The sequence below is a fragment of the Heterodontus francisci genome, chromosome 2 (genome assembly GCF_036365525.1).
Source record: "Heterodontus francisci isolate sHetFra1 chromosome 2, sHetFra1.hap1, whole genome shotgun sequence".
Lineage (NCBI taxonomy): Eukaryota > Metazoa > Chordata > Chondrichthyes > Heterodontiformes > Heterodontidae > Heterodontus > Heterodontus francisci.
In genome coordinates this window covers 4,893,766-4,913,602 of record NC_090372.1, presented here as the reverse complement: position 1 = coordinate 4,913,602, position 19,837 = coordinate 4,893,766, and positions in this window count along the sequence as shown.

The following is a 19,837-nucleotide window of genomic DNA, read 5'->3' as shown; positions in this document are numbered from 1 at the left end:
ATACAAATGTACCCTCCTGGCCTATGTAAGACATTCGAATCTGACACGTGAAATATGGTTGCAATGTAATCCTTTATCCAAATCTGGACACACGCAATATCTTAAGCAGTAGACATACAAAGAAATAAATGCAATTACCCTGGGAAGAGATATAACCTTCATTGAACCTTTTGATCCTGGCTCTCTCTGCAAGTTGTTCAGGAAAGCTCAAGTTCTTTATAGGTCTCTAGGGTAGCCTATCCCCACTACTGGTCCGGAGGTTTACTCTGGGTATCAACGACTCAGGACTACCAAATTATTGTTCACACATTACACGTTTATTCAGGGTTTCAAAATCTTATCTTCAACAGATATTAAACTCACACGTCCATGTAAGCTAGGTTACTCAGGAGAGTCAGAATGGAGCAGACGATCAGTCCTCCCCTTCCACTTCTCCAAGTAGTTGATCAGACTACTTAGTCCTGAGCTAGCTAGCCAGCACTTCAGAGTATGCTTTCTTATACCCTGTTTTGTGCATGCTACCTGCGTAATCAGCTCGGGATGGGACGGACCTGACTACCCGATGTACAGTGATTGGTCAGTCAGCTGTTGCTAACGCCTCGGGTGCGCTACATCAGCCACAGTCTGTCAACCTTTCACTGATTTTGACATCTGCTTATTTTTGGTAGCCTCATCCCTCATGTTTCAATCACATGGCACAGCTAGTTCTCTATTCTCCAGTCCTTGTCTGATAACAACGCACTACTTCACTCCGCTGACCCCCAGTCTCCAAGCAACCAACCCACATGGCGCGTCTGTTACAAATTTAGCAGCAAGTTAGACATGCCTTCATCAGACCTCGCAGGTGTTAGTACATCCACTTCCCTTTTAGAAGTTCAGTTACACCACATTGCTGTCTTATTACATATCCTACATCCCTGATGTGGACTTGTTTACCACTTTTACCCGTGCACACTACTTTCCCCCCATACCAGGTTACATACAGTTCATGGGTTGGATGGTGGTCGCCTACACTAGACATGCACAGAGTCCTTGGTAATTCATGATGGTATGGCAAGTATTATTGTGAATAAGACCTCCAGAAATGAAAGAGTTCCTACAAACTTTCAGATATTCAATTTGTTTACCATCTAACAAAAAAATAATCGTCCTGGTCTTAATGTCCCATCTCTTTATCTGAAGACTGCCTTGGCTATCTCATTTCACAATGTGGTGACAAAAAGAAGTCAGCAAGCAAGAACCACACATCCTGAAGATAAACAGTACAGTCAGTTCAATTGTCTCCTGACATATAAAACCCTAAAGCATCCTTAAATGAACAACTTCAACCATTTCATTAATTCGAGCTACAGTACAAACCACAAGGCATTTATAAGTAAAAAGAAATCAAAAACCTGAAACCAAATTCTAACCGTATATATATAAGTATACAAGACTAGGGTGCCTTGCACATAGAATTCTATTTGTATTAATTCATCTGACTCATTTGTAGATATGCAGTCCTGGCAAGAAAGAACCAGCCCACTGAATACTGACCATGTATGGACGTACTGAAGAAAGGGACAAATCGTTATAACACATGGATAAAATCTAATCCTTCAATTGGCCCAGAATTTGCTGCAGTGGGGCATCTTGCAGCAAGTGGTGTGAATTTGAATTGTTTTCTCTACCCATTAGATTAGATAATTTTTGTGTCACAGATTGCTGGAAGTGCGAGATGATAATGAGGCAACACGATACCTTAGACTGCCTGACTTTGATTCCGACAGTCGATTTCCTTAACCAATGAAGTTTAAAGCTGCAGGAAGAAACCGAGTGAAGGAAGTAGGAGGAATTAGAGTCAAATTATATACAGAGATGGGAAATAAGGAGAGGGAAAGAAAAATTGGATTAAGAGAGAAAGAAAAGAGATAGTAAGATTTAAGTGAGGGAAAGAAAATTAAGAAACAAAAGCAGAAAATGCTGGACATACTCAGCAGGTCAGGCAGCATCTGTGGATAGAGAAGCTAATATTTCAGGTCAGTGACCTTTCATTAGAACTGTTCTGATGAAAGGTCAACTCTACTTTTCTTTCCACAGATGTTGCCTGACCTGCTGAGTATTTCCAGCATTTTCTGTTTTTGTTTCAGATTTCCAACATCCACAATATTTTGCTTTTGAATTAAAGAAAATTAAGAAATCTCCAGGAACAATTTACAACCTGCAGGAGTGACACGCCATAGTTCCAATTATTCCCTTTCATCAGAAAACAACCAGAATGTGTGGAGCCAGCCAGCCACAGCAACAGTGTACATGGCTACGTGAGCTGCAGGGCATCATGTAATGCAGCACAGCCATCTCTGCCCCAATCAGCTCCCACTTAAGCATCATAGCCAGCCAGCACACACTCTCCACAAGCTCACAACACATAGCATGAAGGGAAGGACAATGGAAGAACTCACTGATTTCACTGTAAAATGTGACAACATGTGTGATAATATAGGGGTTACACTGTATTGGAACTTTGCCCAGAGAGTTTGATTCGAATTATGTTGCCTAATGCAGCGGTGCAGCAATAATGGCTACTGTGTGTTATTAACCCTCCCCTGTGCTTTCAGAAAGCTAGCAGAACAATAACATCAAAAAGAGAGAAAGAAGTTGAAATTGTTTCTCATGCGTTTACTAGGACAGGAAATTAATACTGATAAAAACATATGCACAAAGTGGAAGGAGCAGAGTATGTGTACATATATATACACATACACATATACATATATATACACATACTCTGCTCCTTCCACTTCGTGCAGATGTTTTTATCAGTATTAATTTTCCTCCACACAAGATCATGTGGCAGGTTGTTCAACCTTGCCCGTTTAAGAGCGAAGACCAAAGTACGGAAAGTCCTCATCAGGGAACTCCTCTTTGCTGACGATGCTGCATTAACATCTCACACTGAAGAGTGTCTGCAGAGACTCATCGACAGGATTGCGGCTGCCTGCAACGAATTTGGCCTAACCATCAACCTCAAGAAAATGAACATCATGGGACAGGACGTCAGAAATGCTCCATCCATCAATATCGGCGACCACGCTCTGGAAGTGGTTCAAAAGTGCACCTACCTAGGCTCAGCTATCATCAGTAACCTGTCTCTTGATGCAGAAATCAACAAGCACATGGGAAAGGCTTCCTCTGCTATGTCCAGACTGGCCAAGAGAGTGTGGGAAAATGGCACACCGACACGGAACACAAAAGTCCGAGTGTATCAAGCCTGTGTCCTCAGTACCTTGCTCTACAGCAGCAAGGCCTGGACAACGTATGTCAGCCAAGAGCGACGTCTCAATTCATTCCATCTTCGTTGCCTCCGGAGAATCCTTGGCATCAGGTGGCAGGACCGTATCTCCAACACAGAAGTCCTCGAGGCGGCCAACATCCCCAGCTTATACACCCTACTGAGCCAGCAGCGCTTGAGATGGCTTGGCCATGTGAGCCGCATGGAAGATGGCAGGATCCCCAAGGACGCATTGTACAGCGAGCTCGTCACTGGTATCAGACCCACCGGCCGTCCATGTCTCCACTTTAAAGACGTCTGCAAATGCGACATGAAGTCCTGTGACATTGATCACAAGTCGTGGGAGTCAGTTGCCAGCGTTCGCTAGAGCTGGCGGGCAGCCATAAAGGCGGGACTAAAGTGTGGTGAGTCGAAGAGACTTAGCAGTTGGCAAGAAAAAAGACAGAAGCGCAAGGAGAGAGCCAACTGTGTAACAGCTCCGACAACCAATTTTATCTGTAGCACCTGTGGAAGAGTCTGTCACTCTAGAATTAGCCTTTATAGCCACTCCGGGCACTGCTTCACAAACCACTGACCACCTCCAGGCGCTTACCCATTGTCTCTCGAGACAAGGAGGCCAAAGAGAGAGAGAAGAGAAGATATATATATATATATATATATATATATATTTCTCGGGTTATGGTCAGCTTGATGGCCATTGGCAATGGAAGTCCGGTATACAAGGTTGTCTACAAGGCTTCTGAAAACAGATGGCACTTCACGACATCTGCATCTACTAGATGGAAAACTGCAGAAGCATTCTTCTCCATTATTTCCAGGTAGCTGTGCCTGAGCCTGTTGATACATAATCAAAAGTATGTCAGTGCTTCTACTGAACATTTCTAGCAAGACCGTCCTGTTCTTTCTTTCCCTCCATTAAATTAAGCTGGGACTTTCCTGAAGTGGTGACATTTGGGATGATGCCATAAGTGATGCTGCTGTGCATCCCCCACCATGCCGATCCTTCAGTGATGAACTTACTCCAAAATTTACTGGAAAGCTGATTATAATATTCCGCAGTGAGCATAGCAATGAATGACAAGTGATGTAGCCAATGGCCAGTTGAGACAGTGGCGATAAAATGGAGACAGCCTCATCTCTTTTTACTGTCAGTATGGTAAAAGGCAACAGTTCAGCACATTAATCTCCTGTGTTTGACAATTCCTAAGTTGTCTTTACCAAACGTCATGTAGTTTATTTAGGTTTAACTAAGAACAGACACAGATTTAAGCCATCTGAAGAATCTGGAGTCGTGCACAGTAGTGGTTTTCTTTCTGCATGCCAGCAGGGCTTATGATTGGTTCTAATCAGTCTGCGACTATTTTTCTAAAAGCAAAAGTGGTTTTGTACATTCCTGCTTGCATTGAACAGAAAGAAAATTGACTCTGAAGTATAATATGCACAGATTAATCTTAGAAATGTGCCAAATTCACTCAGTTGTAATGAAGGTCTGAAGTTTTGATTTCCTTGTATGTTAATCAAAAGAATTAGTATGATTGACTTGTGGTCCTCTCTTTATCTGCTTGGAAATGATCTGGAACCGAACTCCATATACTCGCCTTTGCCTCATATCCATCAATACCTTTGGTTAACAAATATCTATGAATCTCAGATTTAAAATTAACACTTGATCTAGCAGTAATTGCCCATTTGCAGAAGAGAGTTCCAAACTTCTACCACCTTTTGTGTGTAGAAGTGTTTCCAATTTCAATCCTGAAAGGCCTGACTCAAGTTTTTAGACAATACCCCCTAGTCCAAGAATCCCCAAGCAATTGAAATAGTTTTAAACTCACACATCAACCCCACACACTCCTAATTTAATCAGGCTTAGTTAATGGCAGGTTCCGAGGATTATGTTATAAAGCCTATCAGCACCATTGCTTACTGGAGTCAGCAACATGTCCGTATACAGATATGAGTATTGGTGGTCAACATTTTGAGGTCCATAACTGGTAATTTCAAGGATGAGAAGTTTCCCATTGGCTTCTTCTTCCAGACTTACTTTAAAAAATCGCAGCCAACAGTTTCATAGCTGCCAGGTGCTTAGAACAGAGACAGTGCATCCGAACCTCAGACAAGTTAGTGTTTTTCCAGCGGGTTCCAATTTTTTTTTTTAAAAGCCTGCGAAAGCCCCAAATTTGTCTGAGGTTCAGAAACACTATCTCTACTCTAGGCACCTGTCAGCTGTGAAACTGACAGCTGTGATTTTTTTTTTAACTGACCAACCACAAAGCTACTCTGGGAAGAGTTCATGCTCTCTGCAATCGTCAGAGAGATGGAGAGAGAGGGGGTCATAGAGAGAAAGAGAGGGACAGGGAGAAAGAGGGGGCAGAGGGACAGAGAGAGAGGGGGGGCAGAGGGACAGAGAGAGAGGGGGCAGAGGGAAAGAGGGGGCAGAGAGCAAGTGGGGATGACACAGAGAGGGGGGATGACACAGAGGGGGAGGACGATACAGAGAGGGAGGGGGAGAGAGACACACACATAGAAAGAGGCAGACAGACACAGAGAGGTGGCAGAGAGAGCAATCATGATCACTCCTGACAGATGGACATCCAATCCAGAATGCATTGCTACAAAAAGTGTGCAGGCAAACTTAGATTACTTGTGCAAGCAAAAAAATGCCAAGGCATCTCACTAAATCAGTGTCCAACATAGTGACCAGAAAGTAGGTCAATAAAATAGTCTTCTCATTTAAATTTTCTTCACAAAAAATGCACCTTTGTTGTTCTTTTGATTAATAGTAAGATACATTTTTAATGCCTTTATTTTTCCAAAATTGAGTTTCATGATTTATTGGATGAATTTGCACTCCTGACACAATGTGAATCCACAGAGGATATCTGATAAGGTCCATCTAACAACCCATGACATAGTGTAGCTCGCTCTATTCAGTCAACAAAATTAATTTGCATCGGTATTGCATATATTTTGCTTGCAAGCTAGCTAATACAGATTTACTGCTCTCCATTGATGTTTATATGCTTAGCTACGTTATTTATAGGGAGAAATGTGTTTTAAATTGGACTGTGTTTTGGTGGCATTAGATTGGCGAGACACTTTATATTCAGATTAATTGCCCCATGTCTGTGGCTGAGTCAATAATTTTGTCAAATGTCTGTGCTGCAACATGTCGGGGTTTATCCCTGATTGTTTAACAATTGCTGTAGAAGCTGTGATCAAAGCAGCATTCATTCAGCAAATTTGCAACCGAATGGGACTAGAGTTATTGTCATTAGTTGTTAACTATAACAATTAATTGCTCACTGTTGCACCAAAAGAAATGGTGGAGTGGTTCAAAAGTCCCAGGAAATTATTGGCATAACTAATAGAGTGAGTCGCTTAAGCCGTAATTTTGTAGGAATTTTGCGCCTTAAACTGTAGATGCACTATTACAAGTGTTCGGGAAATTCCAGGCCATTAAAACTGCTGCATTTGACTTCTGATTCCTGACCTGTGAGATCTTGTCTGTGCCCTCATGTCCATTTCAGATGGGCAAGAGAAGCACACATCACACATAACATATGATAGCAATTTAGTGTGCTCTCTCCGTAACAAACAACAATCTCTGAATTAATAAGGGGAACAAGCCAAATGTATAACCTATGTGTTGTAGTAATGTGGCAGCTCAAAATTCCTGAAGCAATATAATGGCAGACAATCAGCAGGCATCAATCACACAAACCCATGGACTCTCAAAGTTGCTGACCTCGATCACTTCATTGCTACTGGTAAAATGCTTTCTGTTGATAGATATTTGTAGTTTTTCTTTTTGATTTATTTTGCTTTTGCTCCAGCTCTTTTTCACCACACTGTATTTCTGCACTGTGGGTCTTAACCTTTCATCTCAGTTTCCCAATAAAGAGAGTGACATTAAAGGCATGCCCTAATGATTTACAGGACTTGTGAAGCCTGCTCAACTGCTGGAAACTAGCCTGAAAATGGTGCCATTACATTAATAACTACAAGGATGTTTAAACAGTAGAATTTGCTCAGTTAGCCATTCCTGAGTTGTGGTTTTGCATGGCTGGGTTAACTTTGAAATACAGTTTCAATAAAATATAAATGTTTTAGCAGCAGATCTTATTGGTGGTGGACAGGGGGAAACGTTCGATGTCAGCACTCCTGGAACAAGAGACGTGCATAGCAGGACCTTGGTGACCCACCCGACCCTTCTTGTAACACTGACAAATGAGCGCGTGTGTGTCAAACGTCATCACAAAACCCGAGGGTGCAATGAAAGCACCCCATCCATCACCTTAAACATTCACACCCACCACCATCGGTGGCAGCAGTGTGTACCGTCTACAAGATGCACTGCAGCAACTCGCGTAGACTCCTTCAGTAGCACCTTCTAAACCCGTGACCTCTACCACATTGAAGAACAAGGGCAGCAGTTTCCTCTCAATGGCCCTGGTTTCCTCGATGCAGTTCGCCTTAGAACTGCATAACAGGCACAAGCAATTGCGGACTTTTAAGCAAAAGTTGTGCTCAGTACAACTCGAGTTTCTGCTATCTTTTGTGCTAGTTTTAAAAGCTAATGCTAGAAGCCAGCCCCGCACACTGTAAGACCCCCTCTCTGGTCTAAAGGTTCTTGTCTGTACACTTGATGTCAGTGGCACACAACAACTTGGACACTGTTTCACTAAATGTGATACACCTCAGGAATCCCGCGAGCTCGGATCCTTCCAGGCGGTCAGTCCTTCGACAGATCTCCAGGCACAGCTTCGGAATGGCTGACCAGGCCACTCTACCGACTGCAGTAACAATGTCCTTGAGGGCTGTGACTTTATACACCTTCCTGACTCTGGCCTTTGGCATATAAGGCAATCCCTTAAATCAGATTGTCTGATTGGGTTATCAATTCCACTCTGGCCATCCAGGACCACCACGCCATATCCTGCCATCAGCAGGGGGCTGTCTCTGGTTGCATGCCAACAATAGGTGTGATTACTGTATCTTGTGGCAGGAAGAAGGCCATTCACACATTCTCGAGTGGCCATTGTCTAGTTCAGTTTCTGCAGGCAAAGTGTCTGTGGTAATCCACCACCTCAGCATTATGCCCTGACATGTCTGTGTGTATGACTGTTTTAGTGAAAACTGTCCCAGCAATAATGGGCAGCATTTTAAGAGTCCTCCGCCAAAGTAGATGGCGGACGTTAAAAAATGATACCCGTGCACAGGGGTGCCATGTTGCAGAGCTGCCACGATTTCAAACACAGCTTCTCATTTGCATGGTCGCGGTGCCCGCCCCCCGCGATGATGTGGAGGGGCACCGACGCCATTTTTAAACAGCTTGCAGCCCTCAATGGCGATTTAAAAATTAAAGGGCCAGGTCAGTTCAATGACCTAAAAAAATACTTAAATTACTATTAAAATCATTTACCCACCCCTCCCCACAATGGCATTTTAAAATATTCCTGCATTTCCCCCCCAAAAATTGTTTATTAAGATTTTGACCTTTCCTCCCCCCAAAGTTCAGCACCGTTGCCCTTTACCCCTTCCCATTATCCACCCCGACCAATCCGCAGCAATGTAAGTCCATTCCCTCCCCCCCCTATACAGAGAAACAATCCTCCTCTCCCCTCCCCACAGGTCCAAACGGGGATTCGAAGGCATGACATTGTCGGCTGCCCGAATGGAGATCAGTGCGGCAATCGAGGAGGTGACAGGACCCTCATTAAATCAGGTATGCAAATTAGTTTACATGAAATGGGAGTCCTGTTGCCAAGCGGCAGGGCGGCTGCCACGAGGCCTCGCCGGCTCCGCCGAGATCAGCACGGGGCCTATCGCCATTGGGATCGGTGGCGGGCCTCCGCCGCACTGATCTTCATTGCCCCCTCACCAACGTTCCTGATGGCAGAGGGGCTTAAAATCCAGCCCAATGTCTTTGGTCAGAATTCTCCCTTCATAGCTCGAACTTCTTAATGCCATGAGGGAAACTCTGCCCACAGGACTCCAGCACAGCTAGTTTTCATTCATTAATATGAAAGAAATAAAAGGACAGTTTACATGATTAAGAGTGATTAATACAACGAAGGTAAATAATGCCTTGGCTTGCACCACAAAGATGGCCACACCCCCAGGGTGAATTAACCACAATTGGGAGTTTCTATTAATTGCGGTCATTTGCAGACATTCGCAGAGGCTCCAAAAATTAAGCTGGAACTTTTGGGCACAAGGACACAAATAGGAATGTTTTGAAAAGTTATGAATTTTTTTTTAATATTACAATATTGAAAGAATTTTTAAAGCAGAACTTCATTTCACAAAAAGTTAGGCTTTTAAACATGGAAGACATTGTATTCGTCGATATGCAAACGAGTTTGAGAGGAAACTCAGGTGTGGGGAGCTTTCCAAAAGGAGTGCAAGTTTGGGCACAATTTGCACCAGAATCACCGATTGTGCGCAATGTGGAAATTGTACCCCAATATGCCAGAGGTCATTGATTTGTAGTGATCGATGAGACAAGTTTCATCGCCCCTTACAAACAAATCAAACTGGCTGAGAGTTTTCTCTTTGGGTGTAATCAGCATTCCAGGTAGAAATACTCAAAAGCGAGCTAGTTTTGAGAAGTATTTTCTTTTTCTCTCCTGTTTCTGACTATCTCATTTGCATTTTGCTGAACATAAAATCTTCCATGAACCAGTGCAATCGGGCACTGTTTTAAAACATAATATAGAAAACAAATTGCTTTGAAAATATTCCTTGATGTATTTCATGGTTGTAGGAGGGAGGGCTTCAGATATGTGGATCATTGGGATACTTTCTGGGGAAGGTGGGACCTGTACAAGAGGGACGGGTTGCATCTGAACTGGAGGGGCACCAATATCCTGGGCGGGAGGTTTGCTAGAGCTCTTCGGGAGGGTTTAAACTAGTTTGGCAGGGGGATGGGAACCGGAGCTATGGATCAGTGGATGGGGTAGCTGTTGAACAGGCAGATACCGAGTGCAGAGAGTCTGTGAGGAAGGTTAGACAGTTGACAGGGCAAAGTTGCAGCCAGTATAATGGGTTGAAGTGTGTCTATTTTAACGCAAGAAGTGTCAGGAATAAGGGTGATGAACTCAGAGCATGGATCAATACTTGGAGCTACGATGTTGTGGCCATTACGGAGACGTGGATATCACAGGGGCAGGAATGGATGTTGGATGTTCCGGGGTTTAGATGTTTCAAAAGGAATAGGGAGGGAGGTAAAAGAGGTGGGGGAGTGGCATTGCTAATCAGGGATAGTATCACAGCTGCAGAAAGGGAGGTCGTCGAGGAGGGTTTGTCTACTGAGTCATTATGGGTGGAAGTCAAAAACAGAAAAGGAGCAGTCACTTTGTTGGGAGTTTTCTATAGACCCCCCAATAGCAACAGAGACACGGAGGAACAGATTGGGAGGCAGATTTTGGAAAGGTGCAGAAGTAACAGGGTTGTTGTCATGGGTGACTTCAACTTCCCTAATATTGATTGGAACCTCCTTAGTGCAAATGGTTTGGATGGAGCAGTTTTTGTCAGGTGTGTCCAGGAAGGTTTCCTGACTCAATATTTAGATATGCCGACTAGAGGGAAGGCTATGTTGGACTTGGTGCTTGGCAACGAACCAGGCCAGGTGGCAGATCTCTCGGTGGGAGAGCATTTCGGTGATAGCGATCACAACTCCCTGACCTTTACTATAGTCATGGAGAGGGAAAGGAACAGATGGGAAGGGAAAATATTTAATTGGGGGAGGGGGAATTACAATGCTATTAGGCAGGAATTGGGGAGCATTAATTGGGAACAGATGTTCTCAGGGAAATGCACGACAGAAATGTGGAGGTTGTTTAGGGAGCACTTGCTGCGACTGCTGGATAGATTTGTCCTGATGAGGCAAGGAAGGGATGGTAGGGTGAAGGAACCTTGGATGACAAGAGATGTGGAACAGCTAGTCAAGAGGAAGAAGGAAGCTTACTTAAGGTTGAGGAAGCAAGGATGAGACAGGGCTCTAGAGGGTTACAAGGTAGCCAGGAAGGAACTGAAGAATGGACTTAGGAGAGCTAGAAGGGGACATGAAAAAGTCTTGGCGGGTAGGATTAAGGAAAATACCAAGACGTTCTACACTTATGTGAGGAACAAGAGGATGGCCAGAGTGAGGGTAGGGCCGATTAGGGATAGTGGAGGGAACTTGTGCCTGGAGTCGGAGGAGGTAGGGGCGGTCCTAAATGATACTTTGCTTCAGTATTCACTAGTGAGAGGGACCTGGTCGTTTGTGAGGACAGCGTGGAACAGGCTGATATGCTCGAACAGCTTGAGGTTAAGAGGGAGGATGTGCTGGAAATTTTGAATGATATGAGGACAGATAAGTCCCCGGGGCCAGACGGGATATACCCAAGGATATTATGGGAAGCGAGGGAAGAGATTGCCGCGCCTTTGGCGATGATCTTTGCGTCCTCACTGTCCACTGGAATAGTACTGGATGATTGGAGGGTGGAAAATGTTATTCCCTTGTTCAAGAAAGGGAATAGGGATAACCCTGGGAATTATAGACCGATCAGTCTTACGTCGGTAGTGGGCAAATTATTGGAGAGGATTCTGAGAGACAGGATTTATGATCATTTGGAAAAGCATGGTTTGATTAGAGACAGTCAGCATGGCTTTGTGAAGGGCAGGTCATGCCTCACAAGCCTTATTGAATTCTTTGAAGATGTGACAAAACACATTGATGAAGGGAGAGCAGTGGATGTGGTGTATATGGATTTTCGCAAGGCATTTGATAAGCTTCCCCATGGTAGGCTCATTCAGAAAGTAAGGAGGCATGGGATACAGGGGAAGATGGCTGTCTGGATACAAAATTGGCTGGCCCATAGAAGACAGAGGGTGATAGTAGATGGAAAGTATTCAGCATGGAGCTCGGTGACCAGTGGTGTTCCGCAGGGATCTGTCCTGGGACCTCTGCTCTTTGTGATTTTTATAAATGACTTGGATGAGTAAGTGGAAGGCTGGGTTAGCAAGTTTGCCGATGACACGAAGATTGCTGGAGTTGTGAATAGTGTGGAAGGCTGTTGTAGGTTGCAACGGGACATTGACAGGATGCAGAGCTGGGCTGAGAAGTGGCAGATGGAGTTCAACCTGGAAAAGTGTGAAGTGATTCATTTTGGAAGGTCGAATTTGAATGCAGAATACAGGCTTAAAGACAGGATTCTTGGCAGTGTGGATTAACAGAGGAATCTTGGGGTCCATGTCCATAGATCGCTCAAAGTTGCCACCCAAGTTGATAGGGTTGTTAAGAAGGCGTATGGTGTGTTGGCTTTCATTAACAGGGGAATTGAGTTTAAGAGCCGCGAGGTTATGCTGCAGCTCTATAAGGCCCTGGTTCGACCACACTTGGAATATTGTGTTCAGTTCTGGTCGCCTCATTATAGGAAGGATGTGGAAGCTTTAGAGAGGGTGCAAAGGAGATTTACCAGGATGCTGCCTGGACTGGAGGGCATGTCTTACAAAGAAAGATTGAGGGAGCTAGGGCTTTTCTCATTGGAACGAAGAAGGATGAGCGGTGACTTGATAGAGGTGTACAAGATGATGAGAGGCATAGATAGAGTGGATAGTCAGAGACTTTTTCCCAGGGCAGAAAGGGCTATCACCAGGGGGCATAATTTTAAGGTAATTGGAGGAAGGTTTCGGGGAGATGTCAGTGGTAGGTTCTTCACACAGAGAGTGGTGGGTGCGTGGAATGCGCTGCCAGCGGTGGTAGTAGAAGCAGATACATTAGGGACATTTAAGCGACTCTTGGATAGGTACATGGATGATAGTAGAATGAAGGTAGGTAGGTAGTTTGATCTTAGAGTAGGTTAAAGGTTCGGCACAACATCGTGGGCCGAAGGGCCTGTACTGTTCTATGTTCTATGTAACCTGGTGCAGTTTGATTAATACAGCTGAAAATGGGTTTATTACAAAACAAAATGAATCAGAATGTTTAGCTCACCACCTGTAGACAACTCAACGTTAAGGTGAGGTGAAAGTGACAGCCCTTGATATCAAGGCAGCATTTGACTGAGTGTGGCATCTAGGAGCCCGAGCAAAACTGGAGACAAAGGGAATCAGGAAAAACTCTCCACTAGTTGGAGTCATACCTAGCACAAAGGAAGATGGTTGTGGTTGTTGAAGGTCAATCATCTCAGGCCCAAGACACCACTGTAGGAGTTCCTCAGGGTAATGTTTTATGCGCAACTATCTTCAGCTGCTTCATCAATGACCTTCCATCTATCATAAGGTCAGACGTGGGGATGTTCACTGACGATTGCACAGTGTTTAGCACCATTCACAACTCCTCAGGTACTGAAGCAGTTGGTACCCACAATCAGCAAGACCTGGACAACATTCAGACTTGGGGTGATACGTGGCAAGTAACATTCGCATCACAGAATGGCCAGGCAATTACCATCTCCAACAAGAGAGAATCTAACCATCTCCCCTTGACTTTCAACAGCATTACCATCACTGATTCCCCCACCATCAACATCCTGGAGGTTACCATTGACTAGAAACTTCACTGGACCAACCATATGGGATGAAAACCCCACCTGCCAAGAATGAGGCATATCAATTTCATCATATGGAACATTAATTGTAAACTCTTACTGGACTGAAAACATAGCTGCACCTGCATTCTAAAAGAACAGTGGCTGGAAATATTTGCCTTCTATAAGACAGTTGCCTGGAGAAGTCAATGGAACTGCTCCCTGATTTAATCAACCAAATGGATTTTGATCAAAAGACATTGGATGTGTGAAAGTCAAAATTCCAGCCCCCTACTGAAGATGTCTACGAAGATTGAAAGAATCCACAGAACCTCACTGGGCAGGTTGATCCAAAAAAGGAACTAATCACATGACTGCCTGTTGGCCCAGGTTTGGTTTGAATTGTGACACAAGAAAAAAAATCAGACTGCAACTGAACCTGAAGAGAGAGCATCTCTCCCCCGCTCTCTCTCTCACCCTTTCATGCAAAGACATGGAAGAAACAAAGCCTCAAGACAGAAAACCATCGAAACAAGTTTGCAAGTGTGCACTGGGCCCCAACAAGACGGCAAGATTTAACTGCAGTCAAAGACTTTACATTGAACTCAAAAGACAGTAAGTGAACTCCAGCTATTGCTTCAAACCTTTGTCCTTGATTCTTTCTCCTTTTCCGTCTCTATCTGCATGTGTGTTCATCACCTATGCATACTAGTATGGTTCCGTTGCATATTTTTAGTAGTTTTAACCAAATTAGAGTTTTAAAGTTAATAAACTTGCACCTTTCTTATTTAAATCTAAGAAAGTTTGTCTGGTTGATTTCTTTGCCATTACAATTGGAGAGCAGTGAACAAGGATTCACTGAGGGGAAGCTAAAAATACATGTAAAAGAAAATAAGCACTGTTAGGGCCAAACCAGGAAAAGGCTGAGAGGGAACCCCCAGACCCCTTTCTCACCTGGTCATAACACATATCAAAACTGTGGCTACAAGAACTGGGGAGGTGGTGGGGTAACGGTAATGTCACTGGACTAGCAATCCAGAGGCCCAGGCTATTGCTCTGGGGCCACGAGTACAAATCCCACCATGGCAGCTAATGGAATCTGAATTCAATTAATAAATCTGGAATTAAAAGAAAAATGTTAGTCTCAGTAATGGTGATCATGAAACTATTGCCGATTGTGGGAAAATCCCATCTGGTTCACTCATGTCCTTTAGGGAAGGGAATCTGCCATCCTTACCTGGCCTGGCCTGATGCACAGCAATTTTGTTGACTCTTAAATGCCCCCGGAAATGGCCTAGCAAGCCACTCACCATTGCAAGAGGAAAGTTGAGAAGGAATGAAACCGGACTGACCACCCGGCATCAACCTCGGCACCGGAAGCGACAACGGCAAACCCAGCCGTGTCGACCCTGCAATGTCCTCCTTACTAACATCTTGGGGCTTGTGCCAAAGTTTGGAGAACTGTCCTTTCGACTAGTCAAACCACAGCCTGACATAGTCATCATCATGGAATCATACCTTTCAGACAATGCCCCTGACACCACCATCACCATCCCTTGGTATGTCCAGATGTGGCAGCACAGAGGTATACAGTCGGGAGGGAATTGCCCTGGGAGTCCTCAACATCAACTCCAGACCCCATGATGTCTCATGGCATCAGGTCAAACATGGGCAAGGAAACCTCCTGCTGATTACCACCTACTGCACCGCCTCAGCTGATAAATCAGTACTCCTCCATGTTGAGCACTATGGGAACACCTGCAGGTTCCCCTCCAAGTCACACACCATCCTGACAGCGATACGGACAACCCATGAATGAATAAAAAAAAAATTGTATTCAAAAGTTTATTTGTGCCGATTATTGCACGTGTGCCTACAGAAAAGCTTGATTATTAGAGCCTCCTCACAGACCTGGAAATGAGTGCAATCAGCAGAAACTCGGCATGGTGATGAGCTCAATCTTGCATGGCTAGTTTTGTGGGCGGGGCCAGCTTCTAGCAGAAGTAGTATTTTAAGCTAGAGTAGAAGATTGCAGAAATGTGATTTGCACTGAGCATAATTTATGCTTCAAATTCTGCAATTTTTGGCATAGCTTTTCCTGATTTTGGGTGAATTGTGCTTGAAAAAAATCAATGCAACTGAGTGGAAACTGCAGGCTGCAGATGATTATTAAGCATCAGGTCTGTGCGACAAATAGGTAGGAGCCCCTTCCTATCTCGATAATCTCTTCTAACCCCACAATCTGTGAGATATCTGCGCTTCTCCAATTGTGGCCCCTTGAACATATCTGATTTTAATCGCTCCACCACTGGTAGCCGTGTCTCTAATTGCCAAAGCCCTTAACTCTGGATTTCCCTTCCTAAACCTCTTTGTCTCTCTCTCCTCCTTTAAGGCGCTTCTTGAAACCTGGCTCTTTGGCCAGGCCTGCGATCACCTGTCCTAATACCTCCTTACGTGGCTTGGTATCAATTTTTTTTATTGATAATTCCCCTGTAAAGCACCTTGGGGTGTTTTATTATGTTAAAGGATTTGTGTAAATGCAAGTTCTTGTTGTTTTAGGATGTTATTAGCATCTTAACAAATAATGGAAGCTGGGAGCCAAAATGTGCTTCCATGACTCTTGTTTTCTTCCAATGATGAAATCTGTTGCCCAATGATGTGTGCTACTAAGCTTTTGCATTTTTCAGTTTTGTTCTTTTGGGGAATTGGCATTGTGTGATAACAAGGTTGAGAGCCCCAGTCATCTCACTGTAAGAGAAGAAAGTATTGACATCAACCTCCTCTGAAAAACAAAATAGAAACACAATACTAATCTTTCAATTCTTTTCCAGCTGTACAACTTAATTATTTTATAATATACATTTATTGAAACAATGCATAGTGACAACATCAATGAAGAATCTGCTCTGGAAAAGTCAAGGAGTGGAATTAACGTAAAACGTTTAAGTGGCCTGATTGCTGAAATACCTTGGGGTAATGACTGTGCCTTCTTCTGTTAATTCAGCTTCTGCACACTGTCAGCCACAGACAGTTACCCAGTGATTTCATTAGTGCTTCATTAGCAAAGCACAGGAGAAAAATATTAAAATCCAATATTAGATCAAGTTGGTCTTACATTAGTTTTGCATTTGCCTTGCTTTTTATAGCTCATAAATGCTGTGGATCGTCAGTAGACTATTTTATGCAATAACAATCACACTTTCAACATTCAGATGCAAATGTCTCTCTTTAATTATTTTCAACATTAACTTATTCATTTATTTCATAAACTCAATACTGAAACTTGTTTACATTAAAGCGATTCCTTTGTGTTGAGGTGCAGGAACAGGTACACATCAAACCAAATGCTAAAAATAAACTGATGTTACAATGTGACAGGACATTGCAGCAGCAACATATGGCACTTGTGGGCAACACAAGTTTGATTTGCTTCATGCCGTTGTCTTGCCAATTTCAGCAATACTGAAGATACCAAGTGAAAATGGGAGGACTTCCCACATGGGAAGGGAAGGAATGGGAAAATTGGTGATGAATTAAGAGCATAAGAACATAATAAATAGGATCAGGAATAGGTATTCAATATGATCATGGTTGATCTTTGGACTTGAACTTCACTTTTCTGCCTGCTCCCCATTTCCCTTGAGTTCTTGAGAGACCAACAATCTGTCTTAAACATACTCAACAATGAAGCTCCCACTACTCTCTGGGGTAAACAATTCCAAAGATTCACACCCCTTTGACTGAAGAAATTTCTCCTCATCTTAGTCTTAAATAATCATCCCCTTATCCTGTGACTTTACCCCCATGTTCTAGATTCCCCAGCCAGGGGAAACAACCTCTCAGTGTCTACCCTGTCAAGCCCCTTCAGAATCTTATATATTTCAATGAGATCATTTCATATTCTTTTAAACTCCAGAGAATATAAGGCCAATTTACTCAACCCCTCATCATAGTACAACCTTTTCATCCTAAGGACCAATCTAGTGAACCTTTGCATGGTTGCATATAACTTAGAGAGACAATGCAAATGGAGAAGGAAATTGAATGATTCCCAACATAACAAAAAAGCATAATCCCCATTGTCCCTGGATTAGTGTGGGGAAAAGTTCTGCCAAGGGTTCCTACTCCTGAATATCTAGCTATGTGTACTTGAGGTGAATGCAGAGGAAGAAGATTGGACTCAAACTATTCTGTCGCAATATCTTATTAATTGACATCGCCATCTGGGACCACATGTGAAGAATCAACTTGAACAAGATAGATCACACCTGGAGAATGTGCTCAGTTCTGGGCACCACATTAGGAAGGATATATTGATCTTGGAGGGAATGTAATGTAGATTTACCAGTGTGATACCTGGACTCTAAGTGTTAAATTATGAAGAGGGTTTGTTTTCCCTGGAATTTAGAATCATAGAATCATAGAAAGTTTACAAAACAAAAAGAGGCCACTTGGCCCATCATGTCTGTGCCAGCCGAAAAACATTCCACCCATTCTAATCCCACCTTCCAGCATTTGGTCCGTAGCCCTACAGATTATTGCACCTGAGGTGCATATTCGACTTCTTTTGAATGAGTTGAGAGTTTCTGCCTCAAATATCCCTCCAGGCAGTTCGTTCCAGATCCCCACCACCCTCTGGGTGAAAAAACCTTTCTTCATCTCCCCTCTAATCTTTCTACCAATCACTTTAAATCTATGCTCCTAGTCACTGACCTCTCTGCTAAGGTGAACAGACCCTTCACATACACTCTATCCAGGTGCCTCAACATTTTGTACATTTCAATCAGATCTCCCCTCAGCCTTCTCTGTTCCAAGGGGAATAACCCCAGCCCATCCAATCTTTCCTCATAGCTGCATTTTTCCAGTCCCGGCAACATCCTCATAACTCTCCTCTGTACCCTCTAGTGCAATTACATCCTTTCTGTAATGAGGTGACCAGAACTGCACACAGTACTCAAGTTGTGGCCTAACCAATGAGTTATACAGTTCCAGAATAACCTCCCTGCTCTTATATTCTGTACCTTGACTAACAAAGGAAAGGATTCCATATGCCTTCTTAACCACCTTATCGACCTTTCCTGCTACCTTCAGGGATCTCTGGACATTATTCCAAGGGTCCCGAACTTCCTCTACACCTCTCAGTATTTTCCCATTAATCATGTATTCATTTGCCTTGTTGGACCTCCCAAAATGCATCACCTCACACTTCTCCGGGTTGAATTCCATTTGTCACTTTTCTGCCCATCTGACCAGAACATCAATATCTTTCTGCAGCCTACAGCTATCCTCCTCTCAATCTACCACATGGCCAATCTTTGTGTCGTTAGAAGCTTAAAGGGTGAATTTATCAAATTGCACAAGATGTGAAGGAGAACTGATACGGTAGATAGAGAGACAATATTCCCACTGTTTGCGGAGTCTGGGACTAGGGGGCATAGTCTAAATATTAGAGCCAGACCTTTCAGGAGTAAAATTAGGAAACACTTCCACATGCAAAGGGTGGTAGAAATTTGGAACTCTCTTCCACAAATGGCAGTAGATGCTAGATCAATTATTAATTTTAAATCTGAGATTGATAAATATTTGCTAACCAAAGGTATTAAGGGATATGGGGCAAAGGCAAGTGTATGGAGTTAGCTTACAGATCAGCCATAGTCTCATTGAATGGCGGAACAGGCTAGAGGGGCTGAATGGCCTACTCCATTCCCCATAGCCTGATGTTCCAATGTTCCTACCAGAGGGAGCCTTAGGATATTCATTGCAAAATGGTTGCCCATATCACATTTACTTTCATTGAGTTGCCATCTTCTGTTTTAGATGATCTGATGTTGTCTTCCAACTTACACCCTATGTAAACTTGAGCTCCTTCAAAACCCTGCTGCCCAATTCCATCCATCACCCCTATGCTAACTGGCCTCTATTGGCTCCTGGTCTGGCAGTACCTCAGTTTTAAAATTCTCATCTTTGTTTTCAAATCCCTCCATGGCCTCACCCCTCCCTATCTGTGTTATCTCCTCCAGCCCCACAACTATCCGAGATCTCTGCATTCATC